The sequence below is a fragment of the Erigeron canadensis genome, chromosome 9, assembly GCF_010389155.1.
Source record: "Erigeron canadensis isolate Cc75 chromosome 9, C_canadensis_v1, whole genome shotgun sequence".
Classification (NCBI taxonomy): Eukaryota; Viridiplantae; Streptophyta; class Magnoliopsida; order Asterales; family Asteraceae; genus Erigeron; species Erigeron canadensis.
In genome coordinates, this window is record NC_057769.1 from 35,363,917 (window position 1) to 35,384,530 (window position 20,614).

General features: G+C 32.9%; 2 long non-coding RNA genes across 12 annotated transcripts; one reads left to right on the forward strand and one right to left on the reverse strand.

Moving 5' to 3' along the window:
* Positions 1-7,130: 7,130 nt before the first annotated feature.
* LOC122582141 lies at positions 7,131-10,213 on the forward strand. Of its 11 annotated transcripts, XR_006321117.1 has the most exons (7): positions 7,131-7,539; positions 8,109-8,236; positions 8,317-8,359; positions 8,460-8,519; positions 8,718-8,979; positions 9,282-9,540; positions 9,643-10,213. It is a non-coding gene; the product is annotated as an uncharacterized LOC122582141 (long non-coding RNA). The 11 variants fall into 11 exon arrangements; XR_006321111.1 differs by having other exon boundaries at positions 8,109-8,519; positions 8,718-8,758; positions 8,851-8,979; XR_006321110.1 differs by having other exon boundaries at positions 8,109-8,359.
* A 1,420-nt stretch (positions 10,214-11,633) lies between these two features.
* LOC122580858 lies at positions 11,634-13,230 on the reverse strand. The gene is made up of 2 exons (XR_006320899.1): positions 13,115-13,230; positions 11,634-11,831 (listed from the first exon to the last, which is right to left on the reverse strand). It is a non-coding gene; the product is annotated as an uncharacterized LOC122580858 (long non-coding RNA).
* Between the last annotated feature and the right edge of the window lie 7,384 nt (positions 13,231-20,614).

The following is a 20,614-nucleotide window of genomic DNA, read 5'->3' on the forward strand; positions in this document are numbered from 1 at the left end:
AGAAATCAAGAGCCTTTGTTATTTTCTATAAGAAATGGAGATGGAGATTATCTTTTAAGGAGAGAGAAAACAATATATATATATATAGGTTTTAAGTAAAATAAAACAAGTATTAAAGTAAAACAATATGTTTCTCTTCATTGATAATCATCGTGCATCATTAAAATCATTGTGTATCATTTATTTTGTGAATCTTCGTGCATCAATTTAACTATGATCCAAGAGTCAAGATCTTGTCTTTTTTGTTTTACATTAATACTTGTTTTACAATATCTAACCCTTATATATATATATATAAAATATAACCTGTAAAGAGAAGTTAGAGAAAAAGAATTAATCATAGTTAAGTCTTGAAATGATGTGGATGGACACATAGGCATACACGTAAGTTTGTAAGAAAAAATTAGTAAAAATGTTAGTGAGTCTAGCATTCTTTTTTTTTAAAAAAAGAATTTAGAGAGCTCTTTTATAGTTATTGAAAGATGTGCAGAGATGACTAATCATGTATTCTTATGTTGCCCGATCGCTTACAATGTATGCTCCTCAACATTAGAATGATTGGATTGACACCCATCAAGTTTTACGTACCCTAGCAGATTTAAAACATACAAACTGTGGAGGCAAAGAAAAACAATATTGAGTCTATTATCTTATGCGGGTGGGCAAATAAACGTTTCGAAATGACAACATTATCTTTTTTGGGAAGCACTGTAAAGGGTTTTATTCGATTTTAGTATTTCCCAATCTTATTTATGCTAAGAAAAGTTGTATCTCGTGGGAAGAGTGGTTAAAATTCCTATCTTAACTATATCATAAAATTTTTTGCTAGTTTTTTTTTTCCTTATCTTTAACGGCAATTCTGGATCACGTACGGATCACTGTAGTATCATCATGTCACTAGGTACCACTCGATCATATCCCATTAGGCAATAATGTCAATACATCACCACTGAGGTGGAGCATGAGGGTTTTTCCTAGCATTTAGCTAGTTTCCTCCAGAACGGTAGTGAGACTTCCACCTCCAGTCATGCCCTCGGATTGACTGTGTTGAGTCCAATCACCAATGTCATTACATCAATTTAGGAAAAAATTCAATAAATATGAGAAAATATCTATGTGGGTTTCGAACCCAGGGCCTTATCCCATCACCAAAATACAACTTAACTATTAAGTCATTAACATTTAAGTACGAGTTATTTCTATATTATAATTACTATTCTTGTTAAATTAAATACCTAAAATGGTCACATCATTCATAAATGATGATAAACTAGCTACCTACTTTTTTCGGTCCAAAACTATCTATACTTCTTTTATAGTTTTATACTTCTATGCCATTATATAAAAATTATTATAGTACCATATTGAAAGTTAAGAAAAATAAAACATATGAATTAACCAAACTACCCTTAGTGAACTAAATCACTACCAACCGTTGATATTAAATTACATCATCAGTACTCTTTATATTATAAAATATCTTTTCTACGTATCCCATTTTAGTCAAACACGCTTAGTTACATAAATAACCTATATAATTTGACGCCGCCACCACCATTAGTCTTCTTCATCATTATCACACCGCCGTATTACATGTTCAAATTTATTTTAGTATTTAAATAAATCTTTGATTGGTAGAATTTACATGTCTAACAATTATATTGGAATTAGTTATTTTAACCCGGGCAACGGTAAACATAACTATACTTAAAACTTATAATGAATATAAAGTCGATGATACATATACAATGGTAAACGTACATTAAAAACACCAACTCATTTTTTCACTGACCGACTCACGTGACACATGCCTTTCGACCAAACCACCCCACTAATTCCAATCTTTACACACTACCCATTTTCATTTTCGACACTGGTTCATGAATGAAACACACCACCCATGTATCCGATAGATAGATCTAGATTACTTGTTTGCTAGAATGAGCTATAGTCACTAACAATCCTTGAGTCTCACTTACACACATATACCTATACATCAACATAAACATGTATTTATCTATATTGATATCTTTGTGTTTTTCAGCTTTTACCTCAGAAAAAAAGCTATGAAGATCCAAATTTAGTAATGGAACTTCTTAGTATCAAGAAGTTTGAAGAAGATGGCCAAAAAAGTAAAAGGGTCATAAACTCTAAAAGTAAAAAAGGGGTAAACTTTTTGTTAGGAGTATAAAGCCAAAAAACATGTGACAAAAACCAAAAAGAAAAAAAGAGGCAACTATCAATAAACCTAAGAAGTTGTGTGAGAAAAGTTAGAAACTTTAAAGTTTAGTCCGGGCGCAAAGTGTAAAAGAAAAAAAGTTGGTGACAAAAATGTAAAAACACAAAAGGTAATCAAAAATGTAAAAACACAAAAGGTAATTGTAGTTAAAGTTGTGTAAAAAGTAAAAATATTTAAAGTTTTGTGACAAAATCAAATAAAAAAAGCTTACTCTAGCTAATGTCTCTTTAATTGTTATACTCGTATATAATAATGTGTGAGTAATTGAATTGAACTGTTATCAAAATGCGCTATATCTATCACATTTTGTTAGTTTGTGGCATATGGCTATAATCATGAGTAATGGGTAGGTCTATCCGTCTAATACGGAAAATGATTTATCCTTATAACAAATTAGTCTAAAAATCCTCTTAATAGTTTTGGATGATGATATGTGGATACCACTAATTCTCTTTCCTAATCTTATCCTCTAATTTTTTTCACATGTTCTCATCTAGAATTTTTAGGCTATTAGATTAAGAGGATTAATCATTTCCCGTCTAATATATATATTGTTAAACACCATAAAAATAAAAAATATATATTTGTCTTTCGATCTAAACCATTAAAATTTATAAACAAATAGATTTAACCATTAAAAATATAAGTCAATTATTCTCATATATCATATCATTAAAGGGCGTTTTATGAACAGTTCCACCATCCATGTAACACCTTTTTATTGGTCTATTTTACCCAACATCGATATTTGAATTTTACTATATCAGATCTTCGTTGTATTGGATGTCGTTTGGGTTTTTATCTTTCAGTTTATAGTTATTTTATTTTTGTGTTCTTAAATAGGTCACCGTACACGTGACACTGTTTTATTGGTTCATTTTAACTCCCATCACTATTCGGATTTTTCTGAACAGTGTCATTGCCCACATGACACTGCTGTATTGGTCCATTTTACCCCACATCATTATTCGGATTTTGCCAAATCAGATCCGCCGTATTGGATGTCGTTTGAGTTTTATCTTTCTTTCGGTTTTTCTTGGTTTTATCATAGTTTTTTACTTTTGTATTCTTAACTAGGTCGTGGTTATAAAAGTGTCACTGTCCACGTGCCACTTTGTTATTGGTCCATTTTACACTCATTACTGTTCAGGTTTTGTTATATAAGATCCCGTTTATTTTTTGTTCGTTCGTTTTTTCTTAGGTTTTTTCATATTTGTTTTTGATTTTGCGTTCTCTTCTATCGGTTTATCTTATATCCCACATCATTACTTGAATTTCTCCATATCGGATACCGTTTGAGGTTTTTTTTTATTGTCAACTTTTCTAGATTTTTTTCACCGTTTTTTTAGTTTTGTGTTCCAACTAATACACTATCTTCGTCCCAATTTAATTGTCCTATTTTGACTTTTGGAGTATTTCTTTTGCAACTTTAACCGTAAATTGTTTCGTGTGTCTTATATAATAATTGATGTAAAATATATTGATAGATAGAGCTTTAGATGTATTTTGCATTGATATAACTTTCATTAGGTATTATATCATACAAACAAAAATACTTACAGTCAAATTAAAGAAGAAAGACTTAGCAAGTCAAATTTAAAAATTTAAATTAGGACGGAGGGAGTATTAGAAACTTTTACTCAACATTTTATTTTTTCTTCGTTTTTATTTTTGGTTTCTTGCACAAACTAAATATATCTATATCATATAACAAACTTTTTGATGCGTTTTTTTTGTTTTCTCGTAAAAATATTTTGGGTTTCTCTAGCATTTAGCTGGTTTCTTCCAGAACGGTAGTGAGATTTACACCGTCATGCCCTCGGATTGACTGTGCTCTTGACGTGGTCGATTTCTACCGGACGATGAAGAGGCATGCCGCTGAGTACAATCACCACTGCTGTTAAAAAAGATACATATTTTGGGTTTTAATATTCTTTGGTTTTTTTACACTCTTATTCCTTTTTTGTTATCTTCAAATAGGTTCAATGCAAATATATTAACATAACAAAACCATATAACACGACAATTAAAACCCATAAAACGGGACCCGAACCTCGCTATAAATAAATAAGATAAATAATTGGCCACAGACATGATCTGATTTGAGATTGTCATAAGTGTCGATAGGAAGATAGGATTCTGGATATGCAATCTATCATAAATGTGGCCCTCGATGATGTTGAAAGGCCTGCTGAAGTAGTATAAAATAGTAATCTCGTATTTACACAACATAAATAAAATAGTAACTAGTAATATGAGTTTAGTTTTTAATAAAAGTAACTAGTAGTAAATTAATTTTTTTATTATATTATACCACCATTACAATAAATTGATTAATTACACACATTTACTATAGCACTAGTTAATCAACCCGGGCCGTTTAATTGAAATTTTAAAACTAACAAAATATGTATAAAAAATATATAATTTGTATTGTTTATATGTTATAATTTAATATGAAAATAGTGAATCAACTAATACAATGATTTGTTAAATAACATTAAATATTACAATAAGAATTAGTAAAACTATAAATACATATTTATACAAAATACAACACTTTGGATTCTTGAATAGTCTGAACATTTCTGAAGATGTAACCTGCTTGCATAAATAAAAATGACATGTTGTAATTGTAAACTCGACAGTTTGAATCTGTTCATAAAAATCGGTTACCAAAATGAAATTTGGTATGACATGAATTGGAATATTCTTTCTAAAAAATATTTAGTGATTACTAAATGATTAAGGAGGTCAATACTATATCAGTCATCGGCAAAACTCGACCCATTTAATTAACCCATATAGCCTACTTTAATATCAGACTAAGTGATTAAGGAGGTTATTGTATGGATGGTTTTACCTTCACATTATTCAACTCCTACGTTGCAAAACACACTCATATTCAGATACAGTTTAAATCTCATATTCAAACAGGGAGTCAAAAACTTAAGGCGTGTATGTAAATGTATAAACTAAATGATAATGCAAGAATTAAAACAGGTAAGTGGTAACATCACTACTCCATGCTACAATTAAACCAGTAAAGCTATCATAGATTATATATATATAAAAAAAATCATAAGAAACGGTATGTATGGAAGGGTATCATGTATACATTGTGAGTCAATAACTACTCTAGCCTCTGGAGGGTCAAGGGTGTAACATTGGCAACCAAAAAAAAGTTAAGAATCCAATAAGTATTAGTAGAAATGAAATTACTTTTAATCGATAAGGAACTGATTATTGTAAACAATAAAGGACAACACTTTACCTCCCATGATTATCAATAATAATAGCTGACATCGTTGGTTCAACAAAAATATACTTTTCTCTTTTATGCACTTAAACTCATGGTCATGGAATGTTCAAAAACTGGTTTTATGCATGCAAGACGAACGATTAAATCATAACCTGTTTATGATAGCGCAATTCAAATTTGAGGATCAAGCTCGATCTTGTTGTTGGTACAGAAAAGGAAAATTGGGTAATTAGATAAGCAAAATTTAAACATCTTGACGACATGAACTCCACGTTTCGTAGCATATTAATTATTCTTCTCAATTGAGTGCCTCACGGGTAATGCATTAGCTCCAAGTCTTGGATAAGAGGACAAAATAAGAAAATATAATAGATGATACATCTATATCTGTAAAAGTAATATAAAGATCAAACACGACAACGATAGACTTGATAAGCAGAACAAATAATCTTGCTTACAGTACCAACTCTTAAAAGTTAATGGGTGAGCATACATTATGCAGGATAGTATAAACTACAACACAAATATAAGCGTAAATAATAAGTATATTTAGCCAAGAAAGAAGCTAACAAAAGAGATGAAAGGGCACCAAATGGATAGTAATAATGCTAGTAAGTGTGCATGTAACACCAATGAGTAAATTGTCTTTTCCATATAGAATTTGTATTTGAATTAAATCAGTATATAAATAAGACCTTTATCCCCATTCATCATGTACGTCAAAATCTTGTTTTAGTTTATTGGTAGATATAAAAGATTTGTGTATATCTTTTAAACCGTGTTAGAAATAAACAATACTAAACTAAATCAATGAAAAAACAAATTAAAACCCTAAATTGAAAGTTCGAGATACCTATGTTCTTGAGGAACCCTTTATAGAGGTTTTTCCGGTAAAAAAGACAAACACATCTTTAAAATCGAAACTGTAAATATAATTACATAAACGAAATCGTAAATTTATGGAGAAGAATTTTCCTCTTGAATCTTAATCTTCGAACTCGTATTTGATATTTAATATGATGTTTGGGAGATTAAATTAAGAAAAGAATGATTTGAAAATAGAGAAAAATAGGGAACAAAGATCTTCAACAGAGAAGAATCTTGATTCATTATTTGTTGTATAATTTTGGTTCTTTATTTCTTTTGTGAAATTCATTGTTCGAGGGATTTTTTGTTTGACTTGTTCTATTTTACGTTTTTAAGGATTTTTTTTAAGTGAAGAGGGAAGCTGCCACTTGGCACTTTTTAAGAAAGAATTAAGCTTAAGGAACCTTGTTTTATTAAGAAGATAGATACTTACACACTCTATGTTGTATATAATCATTTTATACGAGTGTAAGCACTCTATCGTTGTTTGTAGAAATTGGTCTACTCGAATTAATTTTTAATCCTTATAAATTTTAATGTGTAGAATTTATGGGCTTAATTTTATAAAGAATTTTATACAACTTACCTAGGCTTTAACATGTATAAATTCATCATCATTATCATAATAATAATAATAATATGTTAATTTCAGCACTTTTTTCATTCCCATAATACCCTCTTTCTTCCTCTAAATGCCTAAACTACCCTTGCTACAAATTTAAACCCAAAAAACAAAAACATATGACAATCAGTCGACTTCCATATTTTTTCTCTCGCCAGATCATCACAAATTCCCAACCCCATCAACAACCAAATCCCAACCCCTCGCCGGATTCATCGCCTGGATTCATAACCACCAACGACCGCCGTTGGATTCATCGCCATCAACCACCGACGCCCTTCACCACCATCTCCGCCCTTCACCATCATCGCCCTCAACACCATTGGCACTGCAAATCTTTAATTGTGTGACGACATGTTTAATTGATTATTTATCCGGATCGATTGTTTTCTATAACTTGATTAACAATTTTGAATTAGTCGCTGCAAAATCTTTAACTTGATCAATTATTTTTTTTATATAAGGAAAGATGGGAGAATATATCTTGAAGCCATAAACAAATTGTTCTGAATTATTTGCGCATCTGCAGATAGATGAAGAAATTAACAGGTACTTTTCTCATTTTTTATTATTGTTTTGTTCTCATACACCTTTTATATAACTTTAGAATATAAATATGCTTTAGACACTAGGTTTGTGATCTTGAAACACTGAATTATGATAGTATATAGTGTGTGATGTAGACACCAAGTTATGTATTTTTGCAAATTGGGCAATGATGGGCGAGTACATATGCAATCATAAATAGGTAATGATTTTCAGTATAATGAATATACATCTACTTTAATTGGATTTTAGCCATAACATAGTTATACTAAGTTTTTTGTTTGCTGATTGAATTCAAATGCCATCTGGGTTTTGAACTTACATTTATTTGAAAGATGATATTTTTATTAGTCATTACTTCATGGAGTGTTTTTTTTTTCCAATCAGGATTTACGAATGATCAAATGATTGCATACTGTATTTTGACCAGTTTTAGCTCTATTAAATGTCAATTTTTCATATATTTTTAGTCTCATATAGCTATCTATATTAGTTTGGATATGTTTTTTGATCGAATAGGTTTTTTGTTGTCGGTATTATGATGATGATCCATTGCATATTGATTGTTGCAGCTCTACAGCACCACCACCACAACTCAACCATTTGTTGCGCCATCAACATATGTGTCGCCTCCGCCTCCGCTACCACCACTGTGATCTTTATTCTTTATCTTCTTTAACCAAGGGATGTAGTATAAAATGTATTTTCGTAATTATTTAGGATCCTATCTATCTTCAATAGTGTATATTATAAACGTTGTTCTCACTTTCTTAATTACAGGCAACGATGAAGACATGTAACTCGGCAACCAGTTTTATTCATGGTTAGTACCATGTTAGTATTCATTATTATGAATGTCAAAATTATGTTTTAGGCTAATCCCTGTTGAAAGCTATCCATTGTGACAATATTTGAAATGGAAGCCGCACTCAAGTTAATGGTGAATTGGAGGTGATTTCCATCTAAATGTTTAGAATGAAGAGGTAATTTCCTTTCGTAGATTATTGATAGCAAATGCTAGCTTTATTCTCCGTAAATACGCGTGGGTCAAAGTTGTGATTTATATTTCCGTAAGTATCTATGGTATCCTGCTTATTTTCAGTAATCTTCTTAATTTTGGTAAATACGATTTCTATATTCTCTGAAAAAGTAAAAGATTTTAACTTATGTTTGGTAAATAGATTTATCACAGAAATACTGTAGACATGTTTTCGATATAGAGGTACAAATCTATACATCCATGTATCTTAGCAAATTCATTGTTTAAAGTTTAAAACTTTTCTATGTGGTTCAAAATGAATCTGTATTTTACAGTTTGTAAGGTACATGAGGAGGATGTTGACACAATGAAGACCTACAGCTAACAATCAATGGTATAACACCATTGGTGTAACCGAGCTAATAAACTTCAAATATTCAGCAAAATTGGATTTTATGACATTGGTGAGTTATTTTTTTTTCTATTATTCTTTGGTTATGCTTTTTAAATTCTTTCATGAGCATGACCTACCAAGTTTTGAAACACATAATAACTCTTGATAGGTCTATTGAAGGAAAACAAATTCAACATTTTTAGTGCAGCTTCATAATGTTCAGTATGGTTGGGTTGGATTGATTTGAAAAAACCAAAAAAAAGTACGTTTTTATATAATTGCATTTTGGGCCAAGTTGGTCAACAAATGGTGGTATTTTTGAGGCCATTGAATTACTGCCATCATATTATTGACTAATAGTACCCTTTTTAGCTATATCTTCTTGATACCGAAGGTGAAAAGGCTTTAGAAGTTGTTGGATCTTGCTGTCCATTACTTGGATAACTTAGTCTACTTCCATCCGCCCCGTTTAACTAACAAATTTTCATGAAGGCCATATTGAGTACAGTATTTACAATTTGTTCACCACACTTACAAACATTGACTACACTGTTGATTTGTTAGTCAAGTTTGTCAACCGATGTTCCTGATCAAGGATATACCCTTGGTTTCGTTTCAAGTGGTGTCTAAGGTAGTTCTTTTTATTTTCTTTGGTTTGTGTTTGTATGATCAATGTTTAAAGAAAGTCGTATGGATCAAAATTCTTAATGATATTAATTTTTCCGCTTTTTAGGTAATATGAGGAGTGTGGGACAGAGGTGGTTACAACATGGAGGTCATTGGTTTTACTCCTAAAGTAAGAGAACAAGTTGACAAGGTGGCATCTGTGAGATGTTATAACCCTTATAAAACCTGGCACCGTTCTAGCTCTTGCTATCACAACCCTCAATCATGATGGCAAATGACCTTCTTTTACCTTGACATCTTGACCTATTGTTTCTACTTTGTTAGGATCCCATGGAATGAGAAATAGGATGTCGTGATTGACAGGTACTATATAAATATTTAATGTTTTTTGAATATTGACATTTTGGGAAGGTTCCATGTTGACAAAACAGAGGAAGAAGAAGAATTAAAAGAGTGAGTTAGTTTTGAGCATTACTGGGATATAATAGACTGGTTTAGGATTGACCATAGCACTCGACCAGTCAGTGCTTTTTTTGTCAGTTTGTGTCGATTTTGGAAATACCTCGATGTGGCAATGTTATATGATCAAAGAAACTATATTAGTTGTATTCTAATTAATAAACTTTCATGTTTTTTGTTGTTGGACGTCAATAAATAATGGTAATTTTCACGGGTTAGTATAAGTGTTTGGTTTGCAATTATCGTCATATCATCACTTATCTCGTGCATGTTTTATATTGTCCGTACCTTCTAGCCGCCGCAACGCGCGGGCATCAAGCTAGTATTATAAGTACTAGATTCAACCTGTCTGTTGGACGGACACGATATGATACATACAATAATATAATAATAATAACTAATAACTAATATAATTTTTAGAAAAAACTACGAATTTATCTAAAAACTGTAAAAGATCATCCATCTCTTTATAATTCAAAAATAAATCACAAATTAGCTCAAAATTAGAAAGAAGTTACAATATAAGAGAAAAAGAGAAAAAATCAAACAAATTCGTTCTATAAATGGTATATATAATAATGTTTGAAGATTTCTAAGGATATATACTGCAAGGTCCCAAACTCATTTTAGGAAAAATAAGAATTTTTTTTTTCTTTTGAAAAGATGCGCCGCATTTTTTTATACATGTGCCGCATTTTTGTTCAGACATGAAACATGCGCCGCATGTATAAACACATGTGCCACAATTTTTTCTCAGAAGGCACCCAAACTTTAGACTTCCAGAAATGCGCCGCATGGACCAAAATATGCGCCGCATATTGGCATCTGACAGCAAAAACATCCATTTTGACATTTCATACAACTAGTAAACATTGTCCAATCATTTTCATACTTCAAACCAATTTTCCAAACTTCAAAAATAGTTAAATACACATGACATGACATTCCAAAAGCTTTCATTTGATAAAGTGTACGATTTACAACGAAATGGATCATATTACCCAAGTTGACATCGATTAGGGTTTTACAATACATCAAAATACCAAAGGCTATGACTCTAAACTAACTTTGTGCAGAAATGTACATAACAAAACTTTATCAAAAACACTACATATGTACCAAGAGCCATTGAGTTCAAAGGGGCTACTACGGGTTCTAGTTTCATACAATTTTTACCGTAAAAGTCAACATTTCACCATTCAAATCATCTATATTCTTCAAAGCACTAAATCTTGTTTCCACTTCCGGGACAACCTATAAAAAGGGTAAACAACTAAAAAGTAAGCCAAAACTTAGTGAATACCATTGCATATGCTTATACACACGAAGGAGGGCAAAAACACAAAAGACTATCACATGTAGCCAATGGCATCGTCATACTATCACTTGCATACTCACCTTTGCGCTAATAAAACATACATGAATCCATATACACTAAACAATAATCTCAAGAGGTTCTTAGGCCTTATCTCAATACAACAAGAGGTTTTTAGGCCACATCTCAATTCAACTATGGGATTCTTAGGTCCTGGCCTCAAATTAGGCCCAAACGCCAAATTGTAACACCCCACCGTTGGCGGAAACATGAGGTGTCATGAAAAGTGCAGCACGACATGGAATTACATAGATACTGCTAAATGAAATGGAATATAGTGAATACATTCCCAAAAACATGAGTTCAAAGTCATAACAGTGCTAAAATAACTTATTACAACCAGATCCATAAAGAAAGAATCAAAGGCATGTAGCTTTAAAGTCTGACAATAAATAGAGGAGCACTAATCTCCGAAGTCCAAGCCTAGCATAGCAGTCTTTATCCCTGATTAGCCTGAGTACCTGAAAAGTATACTAAAACGTGTCAACACAAAGGTCGGTGAGTTCGTAGGTTTTATGTCAAAAGTCTAGTCAAAGAAATAAGTCTTTTGTCGACTCTTTTAAGTCTAAACAAGTAATAGTTCAATATATAACGAGCAGAGTTACGCCATAATAAGTCCAAATGTCTCAATGTCTCAAAGTCCGGCCTTACGGTACCTGCCTTAGTCCAAAGTCTCAAGTCTCTAATACATACAAAAAGCACGTCAATTAAGCACGTCATTAAGCACAACAACAAACACATAATCACATACATACAACAAGACAGAAGCACGTCAAATGACATAAGTAACTCTATACGTACAGGCTCAATATTGAACATAAACAAAAATCGACAAAACTGTTTAAAAAGAACAAGTATACTTTTCACCCCAAAACATGTAAAAAGAGGGGTTACGAAACTCACCTGAAGCAGCACAAATTCTAGACCAATGTCAAGAACACGAGCAATCAGATACACCTGATACAAGCTCACTATCTGTCCAAGAGTCCTACATTGTCCACAAATCATCTAATAAGTACTTACTTAATATCACACGTCCAAGTCCTATACTAGTGACTTAAGAAATATCATTATGTCTCATCAATGTCATAATATATATAATAGTATAATAGTCTATTTGTCCTCGTAAATTGTCCAAATAAAATGATTTCTTTTAATAAGGTCACATTTTTATGTTTATATCACATCAAATCTTCGTATGGAACACTTTTATCGAATATGTTAAGTCTGAATAGTCATCATTTACTATTATTATACAATGTATAATTTATATAGTCTTTTCAAAATTTATTTTATAGTTAATATCTTTCATTTTAAATTATTCTTTTTATATATACATGTGTCCATTAATAAAATTACTCATTATATATATATATATAATAAATTATTCTTTAATTCAATTTTGAACAAGGACTTAATTTTGACTAAAAATACTAACTTTAATTTTTAACTTAAATCCAATTTTAATCCATGTTTTAATCAGAAGTCCAAATAATACTCAAAATAACTCAAACCCTAATTTTACCAAAAAGAACCAAACTAGACTCAATAAGAATCTGCCCTTGACCGAGTTGACCAACATTGATCGGCGTTGACCGAACCGAAAAACATCAACGAACTTAGATCCGGTTAGAACATAGATTAAGAACACGATTTCAAGACCCACAAACTTGATTAGCAACCCGGTTCTATACTAGATCTAACCGAATACAAACAATAATCACATTACAACATCATATCTTACCATGAATAATGATTTCGGACCAAAAGTATTCGAATTTGAAGGATTTCGGTTACAAGTTTTCGGATCTAACCGATTTTGGCTCAAACTTTTCGGATTTCAAGACTCATGGCTCAAAGATTTCGAATCAAATAAAGGTTTCCGGATCTAATTAGATTTCGGATTCCACATACATATTTACATACTCAAAACCGAAAATTATACATAATTTTGTCAAGAATTCTGATATATATATATACATAAACATAGATTCATATATAATATATATATATGAAAAGTCTTTCATGGAAAACGAACTTGGGTTAAAACCCATTTACTTTTCTTAGCAAAAACTTGGGTGAAAAGAAGATTTAGATGATGAATTCGGTTTTGAGAGGAGGAAGAAGAAGTATAGCCGATTTATTCATAAATCTATAAAACTTTTCGGATCCAATATATATATATACATGACCGAAAATAATTAAATATGTAAAGAACTCATGATTTTCGTGATGAACAATCATCAAAATGCAAAGATCTAAACAAATCTACCAAGATCTTTAAGAAAATGAAGAAAATAGATGAAGATTGATGATTGTTGGTGGTTTGTGGTGGTTGACCGGCGGTCGGAGGTGGATGGTGGCGGCTGGCCGAAATAGAGAGAGGGGGCGGCCAAAAGGAAGAGAGGGAGAAGAGTGCGAGAGGTGGAAGGAGAAATGAGGGATTAGGGTTAGGAAGTTAGGGTTTTGTTGCCCCATTCCCTAGCCTTGACCAACTTTTGACCATCTTTGACCTTCCAAAAACCCATTTGACTCGATCATTCAAGAAGACTCGAGAAGCGTAAATTTATTTTGTCGACATAAATGAATGTAACTTTTCAATAGTTTTCCAATGGTTATAAACATGTCTATATTTGTTTATTAAATCTTTAATTGATTTAATTTTAAGTATTTTACTTTATTTGGCATTTCCACAAGACAACTAGTATTTCTCATGTTCTCGAGTCCACGCACAATTTTTCTAAAGTCTAAATGTTTATAGAGCCTGAATAGAACATAAATCCATTTATTCCATTAATAAAGTCTTAAAGTCTAATGACGTACATAAATAAAGCGAACTAAAAAGATCGGAAAAGTATATCGGAAAACACGCTCAGATGACGGTTGTCACAGCATTACCCTGTTAAAAGAATTTTGTCCTGAAATTCAACTCGAACTAGTCCCATTAAACAATTGGGGGTATTTTGTCTTGAAATGATCTTCCCGTTCCCAAGTATACTCAGGCCCTCGCTTTGAATTCCATCGAACTTTAACAAGTGTATACTTGGTTTTCTTTAGTTTCTGCACCTTGCGATCCACAATCTCTAAAGGCTCTTCAACAAAATTCAACTTATCGTTAATCCGGATTTCGTCCATAAGCACATGACGATCTTCTTCAGCTAGACATTTTCGAAGATGCGACACATGAAATACGTCGTGAACTCCCTTAAGCTCTTCCGAAAGTCTCAATCGATAAGCTACTTTGCCAACTCTTTCTAGTATCTCAAAAGGTCCGATAAATCTAGGTCCAAGTTTTCCACTCTTGACAAATCTAACCACTCCTTTCCAAGGGGAAACCATAAGTAGTAAACGGTCTCCGACACTGAACTCCAAGGGTCTACGTCTGATGTCAGCATACTTCTTTTGACGTTCACGTGCTAATCTAAGTCTCTCTTTAATCTGAATTATTTTCTCGGCAGTCTCTTCAATAAGCTCGGGCCCAACCAACTGGCTATCGCCAAAGTCAGACCATGCGACAGGTGATCTACACTTCCGTCCATACAATGCCTTGAAAGGAGCCATATTAATACTCGCGTGATAACTATTGTTGTAAGAGAATTCTATCAAATGTAGATGGTCATCCCAGTTACCACCAAAATCTAAGACACAGGCTCTTAACATGTCTTCTAAGGTCTGAATTGTACGTTCACTCTGACCATTAGTTTGTAGATGGTACGTCGTACTCATGTCTATCCTAGTCCCAAAGGCCTTCTGAAACCCTCGCCAAAACTGAGAATTGAAGCAAGTATCTCTGTCTGAAATAATCAAAACTCGTACCCTATGTTTCGATACGACTTCCTTTACATGTTTTTTCACAAATTTCCCGGGGGAGTCTTTCTCACGAATGGCCAAGAAATGAGAAGACTTTGTCAGTCTATCAATAATCTACTAAATCATATCATGATCCTCCTTCGTTCGAGATAGTTTTGTGATAAAATCCCTAGTCACACATTCCCACTTCCATTCAGGGATTTCTAATTGTCTGACTGATCCAGCAGTCTTCTGATGTTCTGCTTTCACTCATAAACACGTCAATCATCGACTTACAAACTCAGCAACATCCTTCTACATGTCGGCCCACCAATACAACTCACGCGAGTCATAGTACACCTTATCAGCACCGGATGTATCGAATACATTGAAGTATGAGCTTCGTTCATGATCAATGTTCTCAAATCACCAGTGAAAGGAATCCATAGCCTGTCCACAAAATACAAGCCGTCATCGTCTCTTTTATCCAAATGTTGCTCAATACCTCTTAATTCCTTTTTAAGAAGTTCTTAACACTAGCAACCACTGACTGTGCCTCTATAATCTGATCTCTAACACTTCTTTGCACTTTGATACTCATAACACGTACTCGTCTAAGCCTAATTCTTTCCTTACGGCTTAGAGCGTCAGCCACTATATTAGCTTTTCTTATGTGATAACGAATGTCACAATTGTAGACACTAAGTAACTCAAGCCATCTCCTTTACAGCAGACTTTTGTAATTCGTGTAGATTACACACTTGGTTCTATACAACTAGTGCCTCCAGCACTTTAATGCAAAAACCACTGCTCCTAACTCCAAATCATGAGTTGTGTAGTTCTTCCTATAAACCTTTAATTGTCACGAAGTGTACGCGATCACCTTGCCCTTTTGCATGAGGACACAACCTAATCCTTGACACAATGCATTGTTGTACACTAAAAAATCATCTGATCCTTCTGGCAGACTTAAAATCGGCGCATTGCACAACCGATCCTTCAAACTCTGAAACGCTTTTTCTTGTTTCTCATCTTAAACACGGCCTATCTTTCTACGTCAATTGCGCTAGCGGCAGCGTAATCTTTGAAAATTTTTCAATGAACCTTTTATAATAACCTGCCAGACCAAGGAACTGTCTAACCTGAGTCGGCGACTCTGGCATTCTCTAATTCTTAACTGAATTAACCTTGCTAGGATCTACATGTATTCCATCCTTGCTCACATCATGTCTCAAAAAGTGTACCTCATTCCGCTAGAATTCACATTTAGAGAACTTTCAATACAGTTTTTCCTTCCATCAACAATTCCAGTACCTTTGTCAAATGTTCAGTATGTTCCTCTTTTGTCTTTGAATAATTCAGAATGTCGTCGATAAACACAATAACAAAACTTGTCCAAATACGGTCGGCACACTCTATTTGTCAATTCCATGCACACTGTCGGAGCGTTAGTTAATCCAAATGGCATCATTGTAATTTCAAATCGTCCGTATCTTGTCCTAAAAGCGGTTATTGGTATGTCGTCTTCATGTACACTTTATTGATGATACCCTAAACATAAGTCAATCTTGACAAACACTTTGCACCTTGAAGCTATTCGAACAAATCATCAATCCTAGAAAGAGGATAAAGATTCTTCACTGTTAGCTTATTCAGCTCACGATAGTCAATACACGTGCGAAATGAATCATCCTTCTCTCTAATGAATAAAACACGCGCTCTCCACGGTGACTGACTAGGTCTAATAAATCCTTTGTCTTGAAGTTCTTCTAGTTGTACGTCAATTCTTGTAATTCAGTCGTCGCTAGTCTATAAGGAAATTTTGCTACAGGAGCTACGTTAGGAACAAGACAAATACGACAATCAAGTTCTCGAGACAGAGATAAGGCGGGTAAATCATCAGGGAAAACATCTTGATAGTCACGAGCGACATGGACATGGGTCAAGCTAACCTCATTTACAGACGCACTCATGACACAACCCTCAAAAGACTCAGATCTCTCGCTCTTAACTTCCAGTATCTCGCCATTAGGTAAGGATAAGAAAATGGGTTATGTAGGAAAACGTTAGCGTCGATTTCTCATAGACCATGGAAAAGATAAGGAAATGGTGAAAGTTACAACCCTTTTGGAACCTAATCTTCTGAATCAAAAGTTATAAGGGAATTCTAATAATTTTTGCACTACATAGTATCGTTGCATCGACTAAAGACATCCAGTCCATACCAACAATAACGTCAAAACTCTCCATTTCGAAAGGTACTAAGTCAATAACGAAAGCAAAGTTAATAAGAACTAATGTGCACAAATGAATGACCTGGTCTAGTCTAACTAGCTCTCAGTTAACCGTTTGTACGTCAAAATATATATATGTAAGACTCGGTCTAATATTCAATAAGGAAACAAAACTAGTCGTGACAAAACTATAACCAGCCCTCGAGTAAAAAGAACAGTAGCATAAAGATCATTCAGAAGAAGTTCCCTGTAGCACAATCGAATCGTTACGAGTCTTTGTTGCATTTAGTACGTAAGTACGACCTCTAGTAGCTTGAACTTGATCGCCTCTATTTTGATGGGTCTAACAATCTGTAATTGATTAGGATGAACTTCCACTTGAACCTGTCGCCCAACACACTAAACCAACTCATCAGTCACATCCTCATATCTCAATACAGCCTCTTCTAATTAGGTAAGCGGACGAACCACAACCATAGTCGACTTAACCTGTGGGATCAACCTACGAAGATAATTTCTCGATTCCTTTGTTCTCGGAATTAACCAAATATGAAACAAGTCTTAACAACTCATTGAAGTGTGTAGCGTAATCAACATGATCAGCACTAATCATCTTATGCTCCAAAAGTTCTCTATATAATCTTATCAGTTCAGTTGCCATACAAAATTTTTTACCAAAAAGAACAAAATTAGACTCAATAAGAATCTGCCCTTTGACCGAGTTGACCAGTGTTGACCGACGTTGACCGAACCGAAAAACATCAACGAACTTAGATCCGGATAGAACAAAGATTAAGAACACGATTTCAAGACCCACAAACTTGATTAGCAACCCGGTTCTATACTAGATCTAATCGAATACAAACAATAATCACATTACAACATCATATCTTACCATGAATAATGATTTCAGACCAAAAGTATTCGAATTTGAAGGATTTCGGTTACAAGTTTTCGGATCTAACCGATTTTGGCTCAAACTTTTCGGATTTCAAGACTCATGGCTCAAAGATTTCGAATCTAATAAAGGTTTCCGGATCTAATTAGATTTCGGATTCCACATACATATTTACATACTCAAAACCGAAAATTATACATAATTTTGTCAAGAATTCGGATATATATATATATATACATAAACATAGATTCATATATAATATATATATATGAAAAGTCTTTCATGGAAAACGAACTTGGGTTAAAACCCATTTACTTTTCTTAGCAAAAACTTAGGTGAAAAGAAGACTTAGATGATGAATTCAGTTTTGAGAGGAGGAAGAAGAAGTATAGCCGATTTATTCATAAATCTATAAAACTTTTCGGATCCAATATATATATATACATGACCGAAAATAATTAAATATGTAAAGAACTCATGATTTTCGTGATGAACAATCATCAAAATGCAAAGATCTAAACAAATCTACCAAGATCTTTAAGAAAATGAAGAAAATAGATGAAGATTGATGATTGTTGGTGGTGGTTTGTGGTGGTTGACTGGAGGTCGGAGGTGGATGGTGGCGGCTGGCCGAAATAGAGAGAGAGGGGGCGGCCAAAAGGAAGAGAGGGAGAAGAGTGCGAGAGGTGGAAAGAGAAATGAGGGAATAGGGTTAGGAAGTTACGGTTTTGTTGCCCCATTCCCTAGCCTTGACCAACTTTTGACCATCTTTGACCTTCCAAAAACCCATTTGACTCGATCATTCAAGAAGACTCGAGACGCGTAAATTTATTTTGTCGACATAAGTGAATGTGACTTTTCAATAGCTTTCCAACGGTTATAAACATGTCTATATTTGTTTATTAAATCTTTAATTGATTTAATTTTAAGTATTTTACTTAATTTGACATTTCCACAAGACAACTAGTATTTCTCATGTTCTCGAGTCCACGTACAATTTTTCTAAAGTCTAAATGTTTATAGAGCCTGAATAGAACATAAATCCATTTATTCTATTAATAAAGTCTTAAAGTCTAATGACGTACATAAATAAAGCGAACTAAAAAGACCGGAAAAGTATATCGGAAAACACGCTCAGATGACGGTTGTCACACAAATCGATTACCACATACGGAATCCACCATATCAAGCTCAATTACTTCATACACAAGGCTAACAAGCCATACTTTACTATCTTTACTAGCATCTTAATGCCCAACCCAACTTTTACATAATTCACATTCTCATCATTCTCTAAAGTTTGCTTCTTTCAAAATCTCATTTTACTTTCACAACACCATGGCCATAACTCATTTTAATACAAAAATCACCATTTCATTATCTCACCATTATAACCATACACATTTTACTCAAAAATCATTATTTCCATCTTCTCATAATTACTTCTATATAGTCATACTACATTATTACTCAAAATCTTCATTTTCTTGCTTTGGCTATAAAAATCACTAAAAACACTTTCATTAAAATATTCATGAATTCAAATATCAACATGTTCCATTACAAGTAAGGAATTAGAAAAACATTACAACATAACCAACTCATTTCAAAATTCTCAATTTGTCAATTTTCATGAACCCTAGTTTGGTTTTTAAGTAAATAACCCATTTTAAGAAAAACCCCAATTCTTATCAATTCAAGACTCTAAATTGAAATTAATCTAAATGACCCATTTCAACAAAACCCCAAATTAATTACTTGCATGAACCCTAATTTAATTAATAATGAAGTGAAAATTATACCTTGGAGCAATAATCACAACAAGACGGAAAACGGAAATATCACTTGCTTTCTCTTTTCTTCATTTTGTGTGCATCAACACACACTCTAAAATCTCTAATTGAAATTACTAGAATACTTAAAGTTATTATTATCAATTTAAGGGTTTCTTAGAGTAAATTTGAAGTAGAACACACACATGAAATGAAGAATTGCATGGATGAAGGAAGAAAGAAAGAATTAGGTGGGAGTGAGATGGCTCAAGGAAAAAGAAAATGGCTGGCATCTCCTAGTGATGCCACGTCTCTTTTAGTTTTTGATGGATAAAATACCCGATATCCACTAAAGTTCCAACTAAATTAACCTCGTATCCAAAAATAAAATGTTAGGAAATTATTTTAATGTTAAAAGTATAATATAAAATTAATTTATTTTGCCTTTTAAAATCTTGGGATGTTACAACTACCTTTAAAAAAAAGATTTATCTTAAAGATATTTAACTAAAACTATATTTCATTTAAAAAAATGATATGATAAATTTCTG